The following is a 22,681-nucleotide window of genomic DNA, read 5'->3' on the forward strand; positions in this document are numbered from 1 at the left end:
ACAGCGCAGGTTGAATTGGACTCCAAGGGGACGATTTTGCCAGCCCTGGGGAGGTGGGTATGGAGGCGGGACTGCCGGGAAAATGGCAGAATTTGGGGGTGGGTGCCCAACCCGCGCCCAACCCACCTCCATGCCATCTTCCTAGGAGGCAGGTAGCTGTCCCGCGCCAGGTCCTGTCTCCTTGGTGGCGGGAAGGGATTAAAGCCTATTAACTGCCTGTTAACAAGTAATTAACAGGCAGAAAATAGGATTATCCCCTTTTTGCCCTCACAAGTGCGGGCTTCCCAAAGGCTCCAAAACCCGCCAGCTCAGCGAAGAGAGTACTGGGTCTGCGGGGTTCAGGGGGGGGTGCAAAAGTGTGGTGTGAAGGTAAGTGATGGGTGCAACAGTGTAGAGGTGAGTATCTGAGGTGAGTGGAAAGTGTTTTTAAAAGTGTACTTACCTTTGTTTCTTCCTGCAGGCTTCAGTCGGTTTGTATGCGGGGAGTCTCGCACCTCCGTGTTGGGATTGACAGGTGGCCGTTGCATTCACAGATGCAACAACCATCTCAATTATGTTAAAGAAAGAAGTTTGATGGGGTCTTGTATTCAAGACCTCATCAAACTGCAGAGAATGTCACTGTTTGACAGCTTCACAGAGCTGTCAAACGATGACAATTCATCTGTCAAAAATTTTTGACAGATGAAACGTCATACATTAACTTGCTCTGCAACCGGCTTTCCCTTAATTGGCCTGCTAAGCCCGCTGGGTGGGCTTAACAAGGTCAATCAAGGGAAAATAGTGTGGGTTGGCCACAAATTGATGGAGGCGGGACATCGACCCAACAAGCAGCAGTCCCGCCTCCAATGCGCCCCCAGTCACAAAATCGCCCCCCAAAGTTGCAAACAGTCCGATTCAACGTAAGACAGTGGCCAGGAAAGGGGATGGAATCAGTGGCAAGGGCATGGAGTTGGTGGCGGGGGCGAAGGGGGCTGGATTTTACCTGCTGAGACAAGTTGGGGGCGGGACTGCTGCCTTCCGGTTTCTAGTCCTGCCCCCAGCGATGTCTGACGCACAGATGCTATTTTCCCCTGATTGGCCTTGTTAAGCCCACTCTGCGGGCTTGCTGGCCAATTAAGGGAAAGCCGGTGTCAGATGACGCTTCATCTGCCGGTTTTCTTAAAGGGACATGTACCGTTTATTTTTGACAGATGACCTGTCAGTGTTTGACAGCATTGAGGTGCTGTCAAACACTGACAATCACTGTACAAAGGTGAGCCCTTGAACCCAGGCTCTCCAATGACTCTCTCCTTAGGATAAAACAGATGGCAGCTGCAGGTGAGGTTACAGAAGCGATCTGTCATTTTTCCCAATGAGGTGAGGCCACACAAACACTTCAAAGCTTGTTACCTTCAGAAAAATCTAAACACATTCTAAAAATGACTTCCCCAACATCTCCTTACCTCTGATACTCACCAGTGTCCCATTGGATCCTTCACACCACTTCTGCAGCTGTCATCTATACACAGACATTACAACAGACCTACAGCACGCCTCACTTACCCTGGCGGGGTTCCCTGATATCAGGCAGCCCGCAGCAGAAGTCGCAAAATGATAAAAAGCCTCTTTAACCGCCTGTTAACTACCTGTTAATAGGCAGTTAAATGGCTATAATCCTCTTCCTGCCACTAGGAGTCGGTTCCCTGCGCAAATCAGGGACCTGACTCCCAGGAAGATTGTTTGGAGGCGGGTTGGGAGCAGGTTTGGGACCTGCCACCATTCATTTTGATTTTGCCAGCAGTCCCGCCTCCAAGCCCACCTCCACAGGGCTGGTAAAATCCAGCCCTCTAGGTTTGGTCTTCCCAATGTTCAACTGGAGGAAACTGCAACTCATCCAAGACAACCAGTTTACAACAATGACTCCATTTCAAAAGTACTTCATTGGTTGTAAAGTGCTTTGGGATGTCCTGGGGTCGTGAAAGGCACTATATAAATGCAGGTTCGTTCTTTCTTTCTAATGGAGGGGCGAGGCGGGTGATGGAGAGGTGGAGCTGGGGCAGTCCCTGGCAATCAGGTGGTGGAAAGGTTTGCATTTGAAGCTTGGGGAGGGGGGGGGAGGCCGCAATCACAGCATGGAGAGGTCGGCGATCGGAGCTTGATTGGGGGGGGAGGTGGTGGGGGGAGAGGCCATCGCGGGAGGCAGGAAGGTCAATGATCGGGGCTTCAGGGTGGTTGGGATCGCCCGTGATTTGCAGAGGGGCGGCCGAAGGCTTCCTTGAAGCACTCCTGCTCCTCCTGGCCCACAAGGATTGCTGTAAAAGGCACTTATTGTGGAGCCGGCAGCTCCCGCCTCTCTTTCACTGCCAGGTTTCCTGAGCCCTGGGAAACCCACGCAGCAAATGTAAAATTTAAATCAGGCTCCCAATTACACTGTGGGAGCCTGATTTAAATATGTTAATTAGGTGCCTTGCCTCTCCATGGCAGGAAACTCGGATGCCATGAACCCGCCACCATAAAAATGACAATGGCCGCATGCGCGGCTGGTTGGGGGTTGCGTTGCCCATTTTTTCATTTTTAATGCACCCCCCCGCCCCTCTCCCACACATTGTGGGGGATTTAATATCGAGGCCTACGTCTTCGGATGATTGTGCCAAGGGGCAGCAAGTAGATGAGAAGGGGGCCAAGGTTAGATCATTAGGGGACTCCAGAAATAATGGTGTGGGGGTGGGAAGAGAAGCCATTGCTGGAGATGCTCTGGTGCTATGATTGGATGGCCAAGTGTGGGTCCAAACTGGGGCAGTCCCACTACGCTGTACAACAGAGAAAAAGTGTTGGATGGGGAATTTTGTGGTCAACCGTGTAAAAGGTTGTAGAGAGTTTGAGCAGTACGAGGCAGAAAAATGTACCATGGTTACAATCTTAGAGGACATTATTTGTGACTTTTGTTTGGGCCGTTTCAGTGCTGTGGCAAGGGTGGAAACCTGATTGGAGAGATTCAGAGGTAGCGTTACGGGAAGGATGGACACAGATTTGGGAGGTGACAACATGTTCAAGGACTATACTTTTAGAGGTATATATTATATTATATACCTCTAAAAGATCATTTCTCAGTTGCCTCCTTTCAAGACTGAATAGAATCATAAAAATTAAAGCACAGAATCCAACGCATCGTGCCTATACTGGTGCTGTTGCTGTCACTGGCTCTTCATCGGTGATATCAAGTTTAATCTCAGTTCCCTGCCCTTTCTCCCTTTTCTTTTATAGCCTTCCTTTTCAGATACATACCCAATTATTTTTAAAATTATGTTATATTATCTGCCTAAGTACTTCTCGTAAAACATTCCATTTTCTAATAAGCCGCAGTGTGAAAACACTTCTTCTAACTTCCCCCTTCATTCTTCCAATAATACTCTTGAGTTTATGCTCCCTTGTTACCAATTCACCAACAGTCTTTCACTATTTCAAAGTAGTTTTAAGTTTATCCAGTTTTTTCTCATAACTCATTCCTCTGACGGTAGGCATCGGTTTTGCAGCTTTTTCTTCCGGGATTCGAATGTCTCCCTTGCGATTCAGTGGCCAGAACTGGATGCAGTACTCCAGGTGTGGTCTATCATGGCAGCCAAGAGATGGAACTCTACTGCACACTGGGAACAGAAATTCTCTCAATAGTTTTGCAAGGACGGGAATTCCTGCTCATGTGTGCAGTAGAATCACATTCCTTAGAAGAGCAGCACCAGTTAGGTCCAGGAGTGGAGAAGAGGTATGGATGCGAGCCTGAACTAGGACCAGTGGAGAAGAGTGAACAGGATACCATAAACTCACATGTGCTGATACACTTGCTTTTCAAATAGGCTGGTTTCTGTAATTCAATCAATTGAAACTTGATTAATGATTTTCTGTGTGCTTTGACAGTTCACTGAAATAGTGCGAGGTTGCGTATCCATTGAATGAGGGTGAAATCCCAGTCCAACAGCACTTTTACTATTAATAGAAAATGTTATTTTTAATGACTGAAACATTGAAATAATGGGTCCAGCCAATCTTTGTACAACTGTCATCCATCAGCTTCAATATGTTTATTTTTTCCTGTTCAGGACATCGAAGTACCAATCTTTACATACAATTCTGTTTGTGCATCTTAATTAGTCAGAAAATACTTGTAGTGCCACAAATTATCAGAAAAATAGTTGCTACTGACATTAAAAATATTGTAACTAAATGTTAAGTCACTTTAACAGTATCTTTAAATATGTGCAATCTTTGGAGTGTGTATTTATCTGTAAGTTTTAGTTACATTCTGAGTTTGAAGGTTGTGGGTTCAAGTCCCACTCTAGAGACTTGAGCACAGAAAAATCTAGTCTGAAACTCCCAGTGTAGGACCGAGTAAGTGCTGCACTGTCTTGAGGTGCTGTCTTTCGGATGAGACGTTAAACTGAGGCCCTGCCTGCCTGGGAGTGTGTTAATATTTGCTGGAGATCTTCAATTGTTGAGGGTGTTAGATCCGTGGTTCAGTGGATAAATAATCACACGGATGCTGTACATTAACAAATAACAGGTCTTTACTGGAGGAGGGTAATCTCTAGACTGGGGTACAGAGGCATACGCACAGCTTATATACAGGTGTGGTCACTGCCGGTACTACAGTATACAGGAGCTGTAAAAAGTAGTTCTGACTTAAAGGCACATACACTACAATTCCTCCCCTTTTAGATTAATAATACCCCCTTAATATTCAAATAACAATTACATTTTTTACATGTACATTAAATAACAAAAGTCCATTTATAGATTCAGTCTTTGGGGCGGCTTCCTGACCCTTTCGGGATAGCGCCTTTCCAAAGGTACTTGTTCTTGGTGCAGAGGCGATTCTGACCCCTTTTCATCGGGTAGTTCATCGGGTTCCACTGCTACTGGGTCTGACGTAGATGCTACCTGTGGTAAACCACTGTTGTTAGTATTGTTGTTCACCACTGTTGTTAGTACTGTTGTTCACTGTTAGTACTGTTGTTCACTCTTGCATATTGTTGTACTTGTCTGTGCATGCCTCAGCTGACTCCGCCCCTGGCTCCACCCTCATGGCTGGGTATAAAGGTCGCTGCTCAGAAGCCTCCGGCCCTTTTGGATACCAGGCAACCACAAGAGGCATGCTCTGTTCTTTGGTAATAAAAGCCTGTTTATTACTTTCTCAATCTCCAGTCTTTTGTAGCAATTGATAGTGCATCAATTTTATTACCAAAGTTAAATGTTGGCTGCGGATGCTGATCAACCGATGGCGCAAAACGCTGAGCAGCAGGCGCTGCTGCGAGCCCTCAGACCAACATGCCTGGACCTAGACCCCCAAGAAGCGGGTTCGTCGACTAAATTCGCACAATGGCTGCGTTGCTTTGAGACGTATCTGGAAGCCTCGACCGTGACTCTTGATGAAAATAAACTGAAAATCCTGGCCTCGAAGGTGAGCCACCAAGTCTATACTTTAATCCAAGATGCGACGACCTACGCGGCGGCTATCGACCTACTGAAAGGGCAGTATGCACGCCCGGTTAACACGGTCTATGCCAGGCACCTTTTAAGATCTCGCAGACAGCAGCCCAGGGAATTGGTGGAAGCCTTCCTACGGGCACTGCGGGTACTCGGACGCGGCTGCGACTGCAAGGAAGTATCGGCCGCGGCACATGCGGAGGGACTGATACGAGACGCTTTCGTTGCGGGTCTAAGGTCCGACTACTCCCGGCAGAGGCTGCTGGAGAAGGGTGAAATAGACCTGACAAAGGCAGTGTCCCTTGCGCTGTCGCTCGACGCGGCCCACAGAAATATGGACGCTTTCTCCCCTCATCGCCCCGCGCCGTGGACGCCGCAATCTTGGGCCATGGGACCGCCACCTCCGACTGCTGCAGCGATGTCCAAGGCACAAAAATGCTATTTTTGTGGCCAAGCTAAACACCCTAGAGCACGCTGCCCCGCGAAGAATGCTACCTGCTCCGGCTGCGGGAAGAAAGGTCACTACGTTAGCGCCTGCAAAGGGAAGACCGCTAACACCAGCAGCGCTGCGTGCAAACCGTGGGGGCAGCCATCTTGTCCGCCACCTTGGGCTCCCCCAGCCGCGTGGGGATCGGGACCGTGGGCGCCGCCATTTTGTCCGCCATCTTGGACGCCTCCGACTTCGGTTACGGGGGACCCGGACTCCACCACCGCCTCATCGGACGACCGCATCGACACGCTTGAACATACGCTGGCTTCCGTGACGCTGGATCAATCTCTCCCGCATCAACTGTCCAGGTCCATGATGGACATTACGGTAAACGGCCGCGCCACTACCTGCCTTTTTGACAGCGGGAGCACGGAGAGTTTTATACACCCCGACACGGTGCGCAGTTACTCTCTCCCGGTCCTGCCGACGCGTCATCGCATCTCTATGGCTTCCAAAGCCCAGTCAGCGGACGTCGGTGGCTACTGTATGGTGACTCTTTCAGTGCGAGGTACTGAATACAAAAATTTTAAACTTCTGGTCCTGCCCCATCTCTGCGCTGCCGTCCTACTGGGGTTGGATTTTCAGTGCCACCTTAAGAGTGTCACTTTAGCATATGGTGGACCCCTCCCCCCTCTCACAGTCTGCAGCCAGCAGTTTTTAAATCGCCCGCCGCGCGCCATTTGCAACCTCTCCACCCTTAAAGTCTCCCCCCCCTCCTTGTTCGCTAACCTCACCCGCGACTGTAAGCCCATCGCTACCAAAAGTAGGCGTTACAGTGCCGGGGATAGGGGTTTCATTAAATCCGAGGTAGCGAGACTCCTGAAGGAAGGGATTATCGAGAGCAGCAATAGCCCATGGCGAGCACAAGTGGTGGTGGTGAAGGCTGGCGGCAAACAGCGCCTAGTTATTGACTACAGCCAGACGATCAACCGCTACACCCAGCTGGATGCATATCCACTCCCCCGCATATCTGACATGGTCAATCAGATAGCACAATACCGGGTGTTCTCGACGATTGATCTGAAGTCGGCATACCACCAGCTCCCCATCAGGGCTGAGGACCGCCAGTACACAGCTTTTGAAGCTGACAGTCGGCTCTATCACTTTCTCAGAGTTCCCTTCGGCGTCACCAACGGAGTTTCTGTCTTCCAACGGGAGATGGACCGGATGGTTGACCAGAACGCGCTCCAGGCCACTTTCCCATATCTAGACAACGTCACCATCTGCGGCCACGACCAGCAGGACCACGACGTTAATCTAGAGAAATTCCTCCGGACGGCCCAGCGGCTGAATCTCACATACAACAAAGACAAATGTATGTTTCGTACTACGCGCCTTGCTATTCTTGGCTGCGTAGTGGAGAACGGAGTCATCGGCCCAGACCCCGATAGAATGCGCCCCCTTATGGAGCTCCCCCTCCCCCACTGCCAGAAAGCACTGAAGAGATGCCTGGGGTTTTTCTCTTACTATGCTCAGTGGGTGCCCAACTATGCGGATAAAGCCCGACCCCTCATCAAGTCCGCCTCCTTCCCCCTGACAGCAGAGGCCTGTGCAGCCTTCACTCTCATAAAAGGAGACATTGCGAAGGCCACAATGCACGCTGTGGATGAGTCCCTCCCTTTTCAAGTGGAGAGCGACGCATCCGACTTTGCCCTAGCTGCAACCCTTAACCAGGCGGGGAGACCCGTGGCCTTTTTCTCAAGGACCCTCCAGGGCCCCGAGATTCGACACTCCTCTGTCGAAAAGGAGGCCCAGGCCATTGTGGAAGCCGGAAAACGATTTACCCTGCTCACTGACCAGCGTTCAGTGGCTTTTATGTTTCATAATAAGCAGCGGGGCAAAATCAAGAATGACAAGATCTTAAGGTGGAGAATCGAACTCTCCACCTACAATTACGATATCTTGTACCGGCCCGGGAAATTCAATGAGCCCCCAGATGCCCTATCACGTGGTACGTGCGCCAACGCGCAGGTTGATAGACTACAGACCCTCCACAATGACCTCTGCCACCCGGGGGTCACCAGGTTCTTCCATTTTATCAAATCCCGTAACCTGCCCTACTCCATCGAGGAGGTCAGGACCATGACCAGGAACTGCCAGATCTGTGCCGAGTGCAAGCCGCATTTTTATAGGCCAGACAGAGCGAGCCTGATCAAAGCCACGCGCCCCTTCGAGCGGCTGAGCATCGATTTTAAAGGGCCCCTCCCCTCCTCTGACCGCAATGTGTACTTCCTCAATATAATTGATAGGTACTCCCGTTTCCCGTTTGCCATCCCTTGCTCGGACATGACCAGTACCACGGTCATTAAATGTCTGAATGACCTCTTCGCCTTGTTCGGTTTCCCTAGCTATATCCATAGCGACAGGGGCTCATCTTTTATGAGCGACGAACTTCGGCAGTACCTGCTCGCGAGAGGCATTGCTACAATCAGGACCACCAGCTACAACCCCCGGGGTAACGGCCAGGTGGAAAGGGAGAATGCGACAGTCTGGAAGGCAGTCCTTTTAAACTTAAAATCTAAGGGCCTTCCGACCTCCCGCTGGCAGGAGGTCCTCCCTGCGGCGCTCCATTCCATTCGGTCGCTGCTCTGTACACCCACCAATGCCACTCCTCACGAGAGAATGTTCTCCTTCCCCAGGAAGTCCACGTCGGGGATTTCGCTACCAACATGGCTGACTTCTCCAGGTCCCGTCCTACTGCGGAAGCACGTGAGGACCCATAAGGCGGACCCCCTGGTCGAGAGGGTGAGCCTCCTCCACGCCAACCCGCAGTATGCTTACGTGGTGTACCCGGACGGGCGGGAGGACACAGTCTCCATTCGAGACCTCGCACCTGCAGGTGCTCCTGAAACACCTTCTTCGCCACCCACCGCTACTCCTGCCTACCCCCAGGACACAGTCCCCGCACGAGACCTCGCACCTTCGGGTGCCTCTGAGAGACCACCATCGCTACCTCCCATTTACCCATGCTCTGACCCCTGTAGACGGCATGCAGCAGCCCCAGGGTCCGCCACCTGCTACACCTCCTCTGAACGAGACACCGGGTTCACCGTTGGATGCTGCACCATCACCGCCGCTGCTGCGACGCTCAGGACGGCTTACAAGGCCTCCTGATAGACTTCAGTACACGAATTTTTAGTGCACTTCACCCCGCCGGACTCAATTCTAAACAAGGGGTGAATGTGGTAAACCACTGTTGTTAGTATTGTTGTTCACCACTGTTGTTAGTACTGTTGTTCACTGTTAGTACTGTTGTTCACTCTTGCATATTGTTGTACTTGTCTGTGCATGCCTCAGCTGACTCCGCCCCTGGCTCCACCCTCATGGCTGGGTATAAAGGTCGCTGCTCAGAAGCCTCCGGCCCTTTTGGATACCAGGCAACCACAAGAGGCATGCTCTGTTCTTTGGTAATAAAAGCCTGTTTATTACTTTCTCAATCTCCAGTCTTTTGTAGCAATTGATAGTGCATCACTACCGTTATGTCGCGTTCATCCCCAGGTACTCGAGACATGGGGTTGACGCGTTCCTGTGACGCTAAGATCTGATCGACGTGGCGTCTCACAATGTTCTCCCCGACATCCACTGTGTACATTAATGGCCCCTGTCTTGTACATATCGTTCCGGGTTGCCACTTCTCTGGTCGATAGTCACAGGCCAAGACTGGTTGCCCTACATTGAAGCTCCTTGTCGGCTTCTCATTGATGTGCTGGAATTGTTTGTCCTCAACATTTCTTCGCACATTTGGTCTGAGCAAGTCCAGACAAGATCTCAACCTTCGGTTAAAGAACATCATGGCTGGGGTCTGGTTGGTAACTGCATGTGTCGCGTTTCGGTAGGCTAATAAGAAATTGTCCATCTTATGCTGTAGTGGAATTTCCTTGTCGCACATGGCCTTTATCGCCTTCTTAAAGGTTTGTACGAACCTCTCAGCCAATCCATTGGTGGCTGGATGATACGGGGCGGATGTGTAATGCCTTACCCCATTCCTTTTCATGAATTTTTGGAACTCGTCGGACACAAACTGTGGTCCATTATCAGAGCAGATCTGCTCTGGCAAACCGTTTCTGGCAAATATGGTCCGTAGGACTGCAATCGTTTTCTCTGTAGTGGTTGAAGACATCTTTATCACCTCAGGCCACTTTGAATGAGCATCCACTGCTATTAAGAACATTGAGTCCATGAATGGACCAGCGAAATCAATGTGCACCCATTGCCATGGAGAGGAGGGCCACTCCCATGGGTGTGGAGGGGCATGTGGTGGTGCATTTTGGACCGTCTGGCATCCTAAGCAGCTCTTAGTTAGGTCTTCGATTTGTTGATCGATTCCCAGCCACCACACATAAGCCCTAGCAAGGCTTTTCATTTTTATTTTTCAAAAAAAAAAAAAAATGGCGGCGCGCACGGACGCAGCGGCTTTGTCTCTCCCGAGACTGAGCGTTTTCACCCTCTTTCTGAGTCTCTTCTGGACTCTGCTGATACAGGAATTGAGGGCAGACCTACTGTACAGCCGGCAGACGCTCCCCGACATCGGGGCCGACTGCGTGCGGCTCACACTCGGCGCCATCGATCTGCCTCCTGACATCGCCCGACCCCCGGGACCAGCGTGGCGTCCTTCCCCAGCCGGAAGTCGTCGCAGACCGCGCAGGGAACGCAAGCAGAAGCGGGGTAAGAGGGCCGGAATCCAAAATAGGCTGAAGAGGGCCCCACACAAACCCTCCCTCCCAAGTATTTTCCTGGCCAACGTCAGGTCACTAGAAAATAAAATGGATGAGATCAAACTTGATCTCTCCTCACAGAAAAGGACAAAGGAATGCTGCGCCATGATCTTCACAGAGACCTGGTTGAACAACGGCATCCCTGACACCACCATCCAACTAGAAGGACGCACAGTCTTCCGCGCCGACAGAACTGCAGACTCCGGTAAGAGCAAGGGAGGCGGTTTGTGCATTTACACTAACAATGCCTGGTGCACTAACACGGACATAATCGATAGATCCTGCTCGGCTGATTTGGAATTCCTCATGGTAAGGTGCAGACCCTTCTACCTGCCTCGGGAATTCACGGCTGTTATCATCACTGCGGTCTACATCCCACCACACGCTAATGCCAAACTAGCACTGAAGGACATCTACAGGGCCATCAGCGAACAACAAACTGCGCACCCAGACGGAGCTTTTATCGTCGCGGGGGACTTCAATCACATAAACCTAAAAACTGTACTACCAAAATTCCACCAGAATGTTTCCTGCCCCACAAGAGGGGAGAACACACTGGATCAAGTCTACACGAGCATTGTAGATGCTTATAAGGCCATTCCCTGCCCCCACCTTGGGAAGTCTGACCACCTCTCCCTGTTTCTAGCCCCGGCATACAAACCGCTCATCAAAAGAGTGAGAACATCAGTGAGATCAGTGAAAGTATGGCCAGAGGGGGCAGTCTCGGAGCTTCAGGATTGCTTCGAACGCACTGATTGGGGCATGTTTGCCCATAATGACATCGAGGAATACGCATCCACAGTGCTATTCTGCATTAACAGTTGCGTCGAGGTCGTCACGACCCATAAAAATATCAGGACATACCCCAACCAGAAACGCTGGATGAACGGAGAGGTCCGCTCGCTGTTGAAAGCACGCGACGCAGCATTTAAATCTGGCGACGCGGCGGCTTACAGTGCAGCTAGGACCAACCTAAAAAAGGGTATCAGGACTGCCAAAAGGAAACAGACACTGCGGATAGAGGATCATTTCCACAACAACTCGGACCCCCGGCACATGTGGCAAGGCATCCAGTCCATCACTGACGACAAGAGCAAAAACACCAGACCCCCGGTTAGCGATGCCTCCCTTCCGGAGGAGCTTAACAACTTCTACGCTCGCTTCGACAGGGACAACAGGGAGCCGGCTACCAAAGCCTTGCCACCCCCAGAAGACCAGGTGCTCACTCTTTCGACCTCCGACGTAAGGGGTGTTCTACGCGGAGTGAACACACGAAAGGCTGCTGGACCGGATAGCATCCCTGGACGGGTACTCAAGGAATGTGCTGATCAGCTGGCTGATGTCTTCACCGCCATCTTCAATCTGTCATTGGCCCAGGCAGTAGTCCCTACATGCTTCAAGACCGCTACCATTATTCCTGTGCCAAAACAAACGGCTGTGACGTGCCTGAACGACTATCGACCTGTCGCACTCACACCCATCATAATGAAGTGTTTCGAGAGACTGGTCCTGGCTCACATCAAAGCCAGTGTTCCCGCCTCTCTTGACCAACACCAGTTTGCCTATCGTGCAAACAGATCAACGGAGGATGCAATCACAACTGCTCTACACTCTGCACTTAATCACTTAGATGGTAAAGAGACCTACATCAGAATGCTGTTCATAGACTACAGCTCAGCATTCAACATTATCGTCCCCAACAAGCTGGCAACCAAACTCCACACTCTTGGCCTGAACACTTCCCTCTGCAACTGGACCCTGGACTTCCTAACAAACAGACCCCAGTCTGTCAAATTAGGTAACCACACCTCCCCCCCCCGACCCTGAACACGGGGGCCCCACAAGGATGTGTGCTGAGCCCCCTCCTCTACTCCCTCTTCACCCACGACTGTGTGGCTGTTCATGGTTCCAACACCATCATCAAGTTTGCGGATGATACCACAGTAGTAGGCCAGATCACCAACAACGATGAGTCAGCCTACAGGAAGGAGGTCCAGCATCTCGTGAAGTGGTGCGCCGATAACAACCTGGCCCTTAACATCAAGAAAACCAAAGAAATCATTGTGGACTTCAGGAAGTCTAAAGGCAAAAGTCACACCCCCATCCACATCAATGGGGCTGTGGTGGAAAGGGTGGACAGCTTTAAGTTCCTCAGAGTCCACATCACGGAAGACCTCTCCTGGTCCCTCAATACCTCCTCTCTGGTGAAGAAGGCCCAGCAGCGCCTATATTTCCTAAGGAGGCTGAAGGGATGTAACCTGTCACCCCTGATCCTCTCTAACTTTTACCGCTGCACAATAGAGAGCATCCTGACGAACTGTATCACAGTATGGTATGGCAGCTGTAGCTACTATGACCGGAAAGCCCTGCAGTGGGTAGTCAAAACTGCCCAACGCATTACCGGCACCCGGCTACCGACCATAGAGCACATATACCAGAAACGCTGTTTACGGAGGTCACGGTCCATCATCAAAGACCCTACCCACCCCAGCCACAGTCTGTTCGCCCTCCTGCCATCTGGGAGACGCTACAGATGCATTTGCACCCGTACAACCAGATTTAGGAACAGCTTCTTTCCCAGGGCTGTCATCCTACTGAACTCCACAAATAAACTCTAAAGCCTGCACATCTGCCAATGCACTTTATTATGGTTATGTTTATGTTAATGTATTACAAGCCAAATGTATGTTGAATGTTTAAATGTCTTAATCTAAATGTACACTCTCGGGAGCCGCAAGCCTACATTTTGTTGTACTGCACTTGTGCACTAACAATGACAATAAAGTTGATTATTATATTATTATTATTATTAGATGACCTTCATGTAGCTCATTTAGCACTCTCTCCCTTAACTTGGGTGGAATCACCACTCTGGATCCACACATCACTGTCCCCTGGCATACTGACAGCTGTTCTCTTCTGGATGAGAATGCTGGCAACAGTGAGTCGCCATGTGTTGGCCATCCCCTCACCGTCAATTCATATACCCGTGACAGCGTCGGATCATTGCGGGTCTCCTTCTCTATATCCGCGTTTGTTACTGGCAATCGTTCAATTATCGACGAATAAAATATCTCGATAGGGCCCACTGCTGGTTCTTCCTCCACAGTAGGCAGTGGCAGGCGCGATAGCCCATCAGCGTTCCCATGCTGTTTCGTGCCTTTATATTCTATTTCATATTGATTCGCTCCTAGAAACAGGGACCATCTTTGTAACCGCTGTGCAGTCATTACTGGCATGCCCTTCTTAGGATTAAAGATGGAGTCAAGTGGTTGGTGGTCAGTCAGCAAGGTGAACTTCTGCCCATGCAGATAGTGGTTGAATTTTTTTACTCCCCATACTAGGCTGAGGGCCTCCCTGTCAATCTGGGCGTAGTTGCGCTTGGCTGAGGTTAGTGACCGAGATGCAAAGGCTACTGGCCTCTCCAACCCGTCTGGGAATTTGTGCGACAGCACCGCTCCAATGCCGTAGGGTGATGCATCACATGCCAAACGAATTGGCAGTGCTGGGTTGAAATGGGCCAACACCTCTTTTGATGTGATCAATTCTTTACACTTCTGGAAAGCTCATCTACGTTCGTCATCCCACTTCCATGGTACCCCTGTTTGCAGTAGGGTGTTCAGCGGGTGTAATACCGTAGACAAATTTGGTAAGAACTTGTGGTAATAGTTTACCAGCCCGAGGAATTACCTCAGTTGTGACACATTTTCCGGTGCTGGAGCCTTGACTACCGCCTCAATCTTGTCAGGGGACTTATGTAACCCCTCTTCATCGATGACGTGGCCGCAATACAAGATCTGTTTCTGGAAAAACTCGCACTTATGACGATTAGCTCGTAGCCCATACGCCTTTAATCTGGTGAGCACCTTCTCCAAGTTGGCGAGGTGATCACCATCATTTTTGCCCGTGACCAAGATGTCGTCCAAATAACACTGGGTCCCTGGAATCCCTTGCAGGACCTGATCCATCACCCTTTGCCAGATAGCCGGAGCCGAGGCTACTCCAAACACCAGCCGGTTGTATTGATAGAGACCTTTATGAGTGTTGATCGTAAGGTAAGCTTCTTCTACCTCCATTTGCAAGTAAGCCTGGGCTAGATCAATTTTGGTGAAGCGTTTACCACCAGATAGCGAGGCGAAAATATCCTCAATTCGTGGAAGCGGATATTGCACCGTGTGGAGGACTGGGTTCACTGTCACCTTAAAATCCCCACAGATGCGGACCTTCTTTGGTTCCCCAGGCGTATTACTCAACGACCTCTTCATTACAGGAACGATGGGTGTAGCCCACTCACTCCAGTCCACTTTGGACAGTACTCCTGAGCGTTCCAACCCTTCCAGCTCTGCTTCAACAGCTGGTCTGATCGCATAAGGCACTGGTCTGATCGCATAAGGCACTGGTCTGGCCTTCAGAAACTTTGGGCTTGCGTTTTCCTCTATTTTAATTGTTGCTGTTATTCCTTTTAGTGTTCCTAGTCCCTCCTGGAACACTTCTTTTGCATCAGTTAGCATTTTTGACAGTCGTCCAGGTGTGACGTCGTCATCCTTTTTGGCCTCAACCTTCATCAGTGCCTGTATGGAATGCCAATCTAATTGTATCTTCCGGATCCATTCACGTCTTAGTAGTGGTGGTCCTCCATTTGACAATACATATATATCCATTTTAGGTATTTCCTGGCCTTTATATGTCACTTTCACCCTTATTTTTCCTTTGGGGTAGACTTTTTGCCCCGTATACATCTTCAAGACAATCTCTGTAGCTTTCAAGGGTATGTGTGAAAATAGCCGCTTGTAGTCTCTTTGATTTATGACTGTTAGAGCTGACCCTGTGTCCAATTCCATTTCCACTTGGACTCCGTCTATCTTGAGTGTAACCCAGATAGTCTGGTGATCCTCCATTTCGGTTACATTATGTAGTTTCAGACAGCCCAGCTCCTTGCTTCCGGAGTCTGTGTCACTTTTCTGTGCGTCTGAACCACTGTCCATCACCTGGTGTACCTTTTTGTACTTCTCCTGTGGAGATTTCTTACTGTTGGTTTTCTTCCCAGACCTGCAGACTCTTGCTATGTGTCCTGCTTTCCCACACTGTCTGCACACTTGGTCCTTGAACCAACAATCTTTCTGGTCATGTGTTGTTCTGCCGCAGCGATAGCACTTCCCTGTTCCATAGGTCATTTCGTTGGTGCCATATTCTTGCGGTCTCCGTTGTATCTCTGCAGCGCCCCTTGCGGCTGCTTCGTGTGATACTGCCATACTGAAAGCTTTGTCCAGCGTAAGGTCCTTTTCTGATAGAAGCCGTTTCTGGGTTCCTTCACTTTGTAGCCCACACACAAACTTGTCCTTTAACGTGTTTGCTAGTCCCGCTCCAAACTGGCAGTATTTCGATAGCTTGCGCAGTTCTGTTAGGTACTCAGCATTGCTTTCGTCTTTGTGTTGGTTCCTTTTATGGAACTTAAATCGTTCTGCTATCAGCAGCGGTGTGGGGTTTAAGTGGTCCTGTAGGATTTCTACTATGCTTTCAAAATTCTTGTTTACCGGCTTCTCTGGGGTTATTAGATTTCGCAGTAACCCATAAGTTTTTGCACCCATGGAATTTAACAGAACCAGTGCTTTATTAGCATCTGGCACTTCATTCGCCCTGCAGTACGCCTCAATACGTTCCACATAGGTCGCCCAATCTTCGACTTCATTGTCGAACGTAGAGATACTGCCACTCTTCGGCATCCTTGGTTGTGCGTTAACTATCACCAATGGCGCCTCCCGCACTTCCCCTTCTTCTCCGCTGGCACAAAATGGCGTCTCCCGCGCTTTCCTTCCTTCCCGTGCTCGCCCTTCTTCTCCGCTGCGGCTCAATGGCGTCTCCCGCGCTCTCCCTGCTTCTCCGCAGCTAAATGGCGTCTCCCCTTGCTTCGCCCCGCGGACCCTGATCAGCCCGTGATCCCTGGCTGTGCTCTGCGTGTTCTTCTCTTGATATTTGTCGACGCCGCTCAGTCTAGAACCCGGCTGTTTCTTACCCTCTCTCTCTCCGATTTGCAGTATTTTTCCTCGACGCCGCTCGGTGTTCAACCCCCGGCTGCGCCCTACGCTCTTCACCCTCTTTCTTACCCTGTCAGCGCTGCTCGGCTCTCTCTCTGCCGTTGGTCGGCTCCAGCCGCCGCTGCTCGGGAAGGGTCTGCTCTGGACCTGTCGTCGGTCTCTTACTGCTCGTTGTGGCTGGGAAACCAAGCCCGGCTCTCCACAGCCTCCCCAGCAAAGTTGGATCTCTGCCTGACTGCTGGGCGGTTGCTCGCGGTCGACGCCCGTGTTCCTGGACTCGACTATTTTTTTTTTTATGTTGCAGGTAGATTCGAATCGACACTCGTCGCCACTGTTAGATCCGTGGTTCAGTGGATAAATAATCACACGGATGCTGTACATTAACAAATAACAGGTCTTTACTGGAGGAGGGTAATCTCTAGACTGGGGTACAGAGGCATGCACACAGCTTATATACCGGTGTGGTCACTGCCGGTACTACAGTATACAGGAGCTGTAAAAAGTAGTTCTGACTTAAAGGCACATACACTACAGAGGGGGAGCTGATTGCCGGTGTTTGGCTCGGTTACTGAGGGGGAGCTGATTGTCAGCAGTTACCGAGGGGGAGCAAATTGCCGGCGGTTGCCCTGGTTACCGAGGGGGAGCTGATTGCCAGTGGTTGGCCCGGTTACCGAGGGGGAGCTGATTGCCGGCAGTTACTGAGGGGGAGTTGATTGCCAGTGGTTGGCCCGGTTACCGAGGGGGAGTTGATTGCCAGTGGTTGGCCCAGTTACCGAGGGGGAGCTGATTGCTGGCGTTGGCCTGGTTACCGAGGGGGAGTTGATTGCCAGTGGTTGGCCCGGTTACCGAGGGGGAGCGGATTGCTGGCGGTTGCCCTGGTTACCGAGAGGGAGCTGATTGCCGGCAGTTACTGAGGGGGAGTTGATTGCCAGTGGTTAGCCCGGTTACCGAGGGGGAGCTGATTGCTGGCGGTTGGCCTAGTTACCAAGGGGGAGCTGATTGTTGGTGGTTGCCCTGGTTACCGAGGGGGAGCTTTATGTGATGCTGTGGTACTTTCTCTCAGTCAGTGCGTGTTGGCTGGACTTTGATCAGATTTAGCATTTTTCATTTATTTCCATGCAACAGATTTTGCTTTCCTAAGCAACAGACACAAACAGGAGGCTGTAATTTGCCTAAAGGAGCGTCACTCCACCTGAAGTGATAAATGCAATCGCATTCAGTGTGTGGTGGGGGGTGGAGCTCGATATATGCTCTGTATAGCGAGTGTGTTCACATGATAAGTACATGAGGGAGAAAGGAATAGAAGGCTAGATAAGCGAAGGCTGAGGGTGACCCGATAGAGGTCTTTAAAATTATGCAGGGGTTCGATTGGGTAGACGTAGAGAAGATGTTTCCACTTGTGGGGGAGACCCAATATAGTGGTCATAAATATAAGATAGTCACTAATAGATCCAATAAAGAATTCAGGAGAAACTTCTTTACCCAGAGAGTGGTTAGAATGTGGAACTCGCTACAAGTAGTTGAGTCAAATAGCATAGATGCATTTAAGGGGAAGCTAGATAAACACTTGAGGGAGAAAGGAATAGAAAGATATGTCGATAGGGTTTGATGAAGTATGGTGGGAGGAAGCTCGTGTGGAGCATAAACATCAACACGGACCAGTTGGGCCTATTTCTGTGCTATCATTTCTATGTAATTCTACATTTATTTAATCAGTTTCTCTGAAAATATCAATTTGTTAATTATAAGTGTGTGAACCTCATTGCAAACTAAGTGCAAATAGATAATAATAGTCATTTGCATGCAAAAATATCATGTTTAGACTGCATGTTCATGTTTATCCAAATAAAAAAAATGCTGAAAATTAGAATTTCCTTTCCACATTTTTATTTACATTGAGTTTGATGAAATAACATGGTGTATTAAATTCAAGAGGTTTTGGTTCCTGGTGGGCTATGTACTTCCTATATTTTTTTCTGGCAAACATGTACTGTTTCCAATATACAGTCAATGTCTACAAACAATTCATGGTTCTGGTCACTGAAGTCATCACGTTTCTTGTTGTATTCCAACCCATCAAATACTGTCAACACAGACAAAAAAATACTATTTACACAAACCTGTCTTGTCCAGCAAATTCTCCGGCAAACTGAAAATCTTGTGTTAAAAGTTGACAGGTTAAGTCAAACTCTTTGCTGAATGCAAAAGAATTTAATGATCAAAGAATCATCAAAATTTACGGCACAGAAGGAGGCCATTCGGCCCATCGTGTCTGTGCCGACCGAAAAAGAGCTATCCAGCCTAATCCCACTTTCCAGCTCTTGGTCCGTAGCCCTGTTGGTTACGGCACTTCAAGTGCACATCCAAGTACTTTTTTAATCTGATGAGACTTTCTGCCTCTACTACCCTTTCAGGCAGTGAGTTCCAGACCCCCACCACCCTCTGGGTGAAAAAAGGTCTCCTCAACTCCCCTCTAATCCTTCTACCAATTACTTTAAATCTCTGCCCCCTGGTTATTGACCTCTCTGCTAAGGGAAATAGGTCCTTCCTATCCACTCTATCTAGGCCCCTCATAATTTTATACACCTCAATTAAGTCTCCCCTCAGCCTCCTCTGTTCCAAAGAAAACAACCCCAGCCTATCCAATCTTTCCTCATAGCTAAAATCCTCCAGTCCTGGCAACATTCTCATAAATGGTTTATCTAAATGGTCTAAATGGACCAAGAAAGACAAACACCCGTTCCGAGCTACGGACAATAGTCCATGAGTTACCGGACCCCTCAGAGGACTTAGAAAAAGCAATTAATGAGCTCACAAGCATCGTTATTTGCCATCAGCCCACTATTGTGGACGTCGACCAGCTACTCAGCTTGGTTAAAAGATTCCAAATACCACCTTTTAACAGATGGTCCAGGTAGTTTCAACCATATTAACGACCATAGAATAAATTAGCACTGTGATGCGCTATCAATTACTCATAAAAGACTGAGAGTTAGAAGAGTAACTAAAGGCTTTTATTAACAACAGAATGGAGGTCTGCCTCGTGTAGTCGACCGGTCCAGGATACAAAGGGCTGGGGAGCAGTCACCTTTATACTAGGACCTGTGGGAGGAGTCAGCCGAGGCATGTCCAGGCATGTACACAGTGGAATACAAACAGGACAAACAGGAATACAAACAGTGGTTTACCACACACTGGAATCCTGAAACACTACCAAACGATGCATTCTGGACCAACTTATATACAACAATGCATGCTAAATTCCCAAAAAGAACTAATTGGGAAAAAAAATTAAAATAATTGAGACCACTCAGAAAAAGGACGAAGACGTTGAGGATTATATAGAAAGAATAGAAGCAATTATGGGGCAACATTCTGGAATGACCAAAGAAAATGACCAGATCCCTTTAATTAATGCCCTTGTAAATGGTCTCAGAACAGAACTTAAAGAACCATTGACTTTAGTCTGCCTAGATTGGAGACATAAAACAACTCCTGAATTAACACAATTTCTGAAAGGAAATCAGGAGAGACATAGAGACCAAAAGAGTAAGGTTTCCCTCTTAATGGAGCAGACAGCTCCCACAGCTCAGACTGCCCAGACTACCATTTATTATCAGGGCCACTACAGAGGACGAGGCAGAGGATATAATAGAGGCGGATTTAGAGGAAATAGTAGAGGGACTGGCAGAGGCCAGTGGAACGGTGATGCGCTATCAATTACTCATAAAAGACTGAGAGTTAGAAGAGTAACTAAAGGCTTTTATTAACAACAGAATGGAGGTCTGCCTCGAGTGGTCGACCGGTCCAGGATACCAAGGGCTGGGGAGCAGTCACCTTTATACTAGGACCTGTGGGAGGAGTCAGCCGAGGCATGTCCAGGCATGTACACAGTGGAATACAAACAGGACAAACAGGAATACAAACAGTGGTTTACCACATTCACCCCTTGTTTAAAATTGAGTCCGGCGGTGTGAAGTGTATTAAAAGTTAGTGTATTGGAGTCTCTCCGGAGGTCTTGTCTGCCGCTGTGATCGGCGTGGCGACGGCAGGGGTAGTGAAGCTTCCGGCATCGAGTCCAGCGTAGGCTGTGGCACAGGCGTGTCGTCCTCGTAGATGTCGAGCGGGTCGCGGGGCCCAGGCCTGCCGTCTGCTGGGGCTGGATATCGGATCGTGGGGGGGGGTGGTAGTGGGTAGTGGGTTACTGTGGTCCCCGAGGGTGCAAGGTCTCTTATGGAGACTGTGTCCTCCCGCCCGTCCGGGTATGCGATGTAAGCATACTGGGGGTTGGCGTGGAGGAGGTCGACCCTCTCGACCAGGGGGTCCATTTTATGGGTCCTCACGTGTCTTCTCAGTAGGACCGGCCCTGGGGACGTCAGCCATGGCGGTAGCGATGTCCCTGATGTGGACTTCCTTGGGAAGACGAACATTTTCTCATGAGGGGTGGCGTTAGTGGCAGTGCAGAGCAGTGACCGAATAGAGTGGAGCGCATCGGGGAGCACATCCTGCCAGCGGGAGGTTGGAACGCCCCTAGACTTTAAGGCTAGCAGGACGGCCTTCCAAACTGTCGCATTTTCTCTTTCCACCTGTCCGTTCCCCCGGGGGTTGTAACTGGTGGTCCTGCTTGTGGCAATACCCCTAGTTAGCAGGTACTGACGGAGTTCGTCGCTCATAAACGATGAGCCCCGGTCGCTATGGATATAGCTGGGGAAGCCGAACAGGGTGAAGAGGTTGTTCAGACATTTAATGACCGTGGCACTGGTCATGTCCGGGCAGGGGAAGGCGAACGGGAAACGGGAGTACTCATCAATAATATTGAGGAAGTACACATTGCGGTCGGAGGAGGGGAGAGGCCCTTTAAAATCAACGCTCAGGCGCTCGAAGGGGCGAGTGGCTTTTATCAGGTGGGCCCTGTCTGGTCTATAAAAGTGTGGTTTGCACTCAGCGCAGACTTGGCAGTTCCTGGTCATGGTCCTGACCTCCTCAATAGAGTAAGGCAGGTTGCGGGCCTTGATGAGGTGGAAGAACCTGGTGACCCCCGGGTGGCAGAGGTCATTGTGGAGGACCCGTAGTCTATCGATCTGCGCGCTGGCGCAGGTGCCACGCGATAGCGCATCCGGGGGTTCATTTAGCTTCCCGGGCCGGTACAAGATCTCGTAGTTGCAGGTGGAAAGTTCGATTCTCCACCTCAAGATCTTGTCATTTTTGATTTTGCCCCTCTGCTTGTTGTTAAACATAAAAGCAACTGAACGCTGGTCAGTGAGCAGGGTAAATCGTTTTCCGGCCAGGTAGTGCCTCCAATGACGCACAGCCTCCACAATCGCCTGGGCCTCCTTCTCAACAGCGGAGTGTCTGGTCTCCGGGCCTTGGAGGGTTCGTGAAAAGAAGGCCACGGGTCTCCCCGCCTGATTGAGGGTAGCGGCCAGGGCAAAGTCGGACGCGTCGCTTTCCACCTGGAAGGGGATGGATTTGTCCACTGCGTGCATGGTGGCTTTGGCAATGTCCTCCTTGATACGGTGGAAGGCTAAGCGGGCCTCTGCCGTCAAGGGAAAAGAGGTGGACTTGATCAGCGGACGGGCCTTGTCCGCATAGTAGGGGACCCACTGGGCGTAATAGGAGAAAAACCCTAGGCACCTCTTCAGGGCCTTGAGGCAGTGGGGCAGTGGAAGTTCCATAAGGGGACGCATCCGGTCGGGGTCGGGGCCGATGACTCCGTGTTCCACAACACAGCCAAGGATGGCGAGGCGGTTTGTGCGGAATATGCACTTCTCCTTGTTATATGTCAGGTTTAGGAGTTGGGCGGTGCGGAGGAATTTTTCGAGGTTTGCGTCATGGTCCTGCAAGTCACGGCCGCAGATGGTCACATTGTCCAGATATGGGAAAGTGGCCTGCAACGCATTTTGATCTACCATCCGGTCCATCTCCCTTTGGAAGATGGAGACCCCGTTGGTGACGCCAAAGGGAACCCTAAGGAAGTGATAGAG

Source organism: Somniosus microcephalus, chromosome 21 (genome assembly GCF_052327205.1).
Source record: "Somniosus microcephalus isolate GS21.2 chromosome 21, FLI_Smic_1.0, whole genome shotgun sequence".
Lineage (NCBI taxonomy): Eukaryota > Metazoa > Chordata > Chondrichthyes > Squaliformes > Somniosidae > Somniosus > Somniosus microcephalus.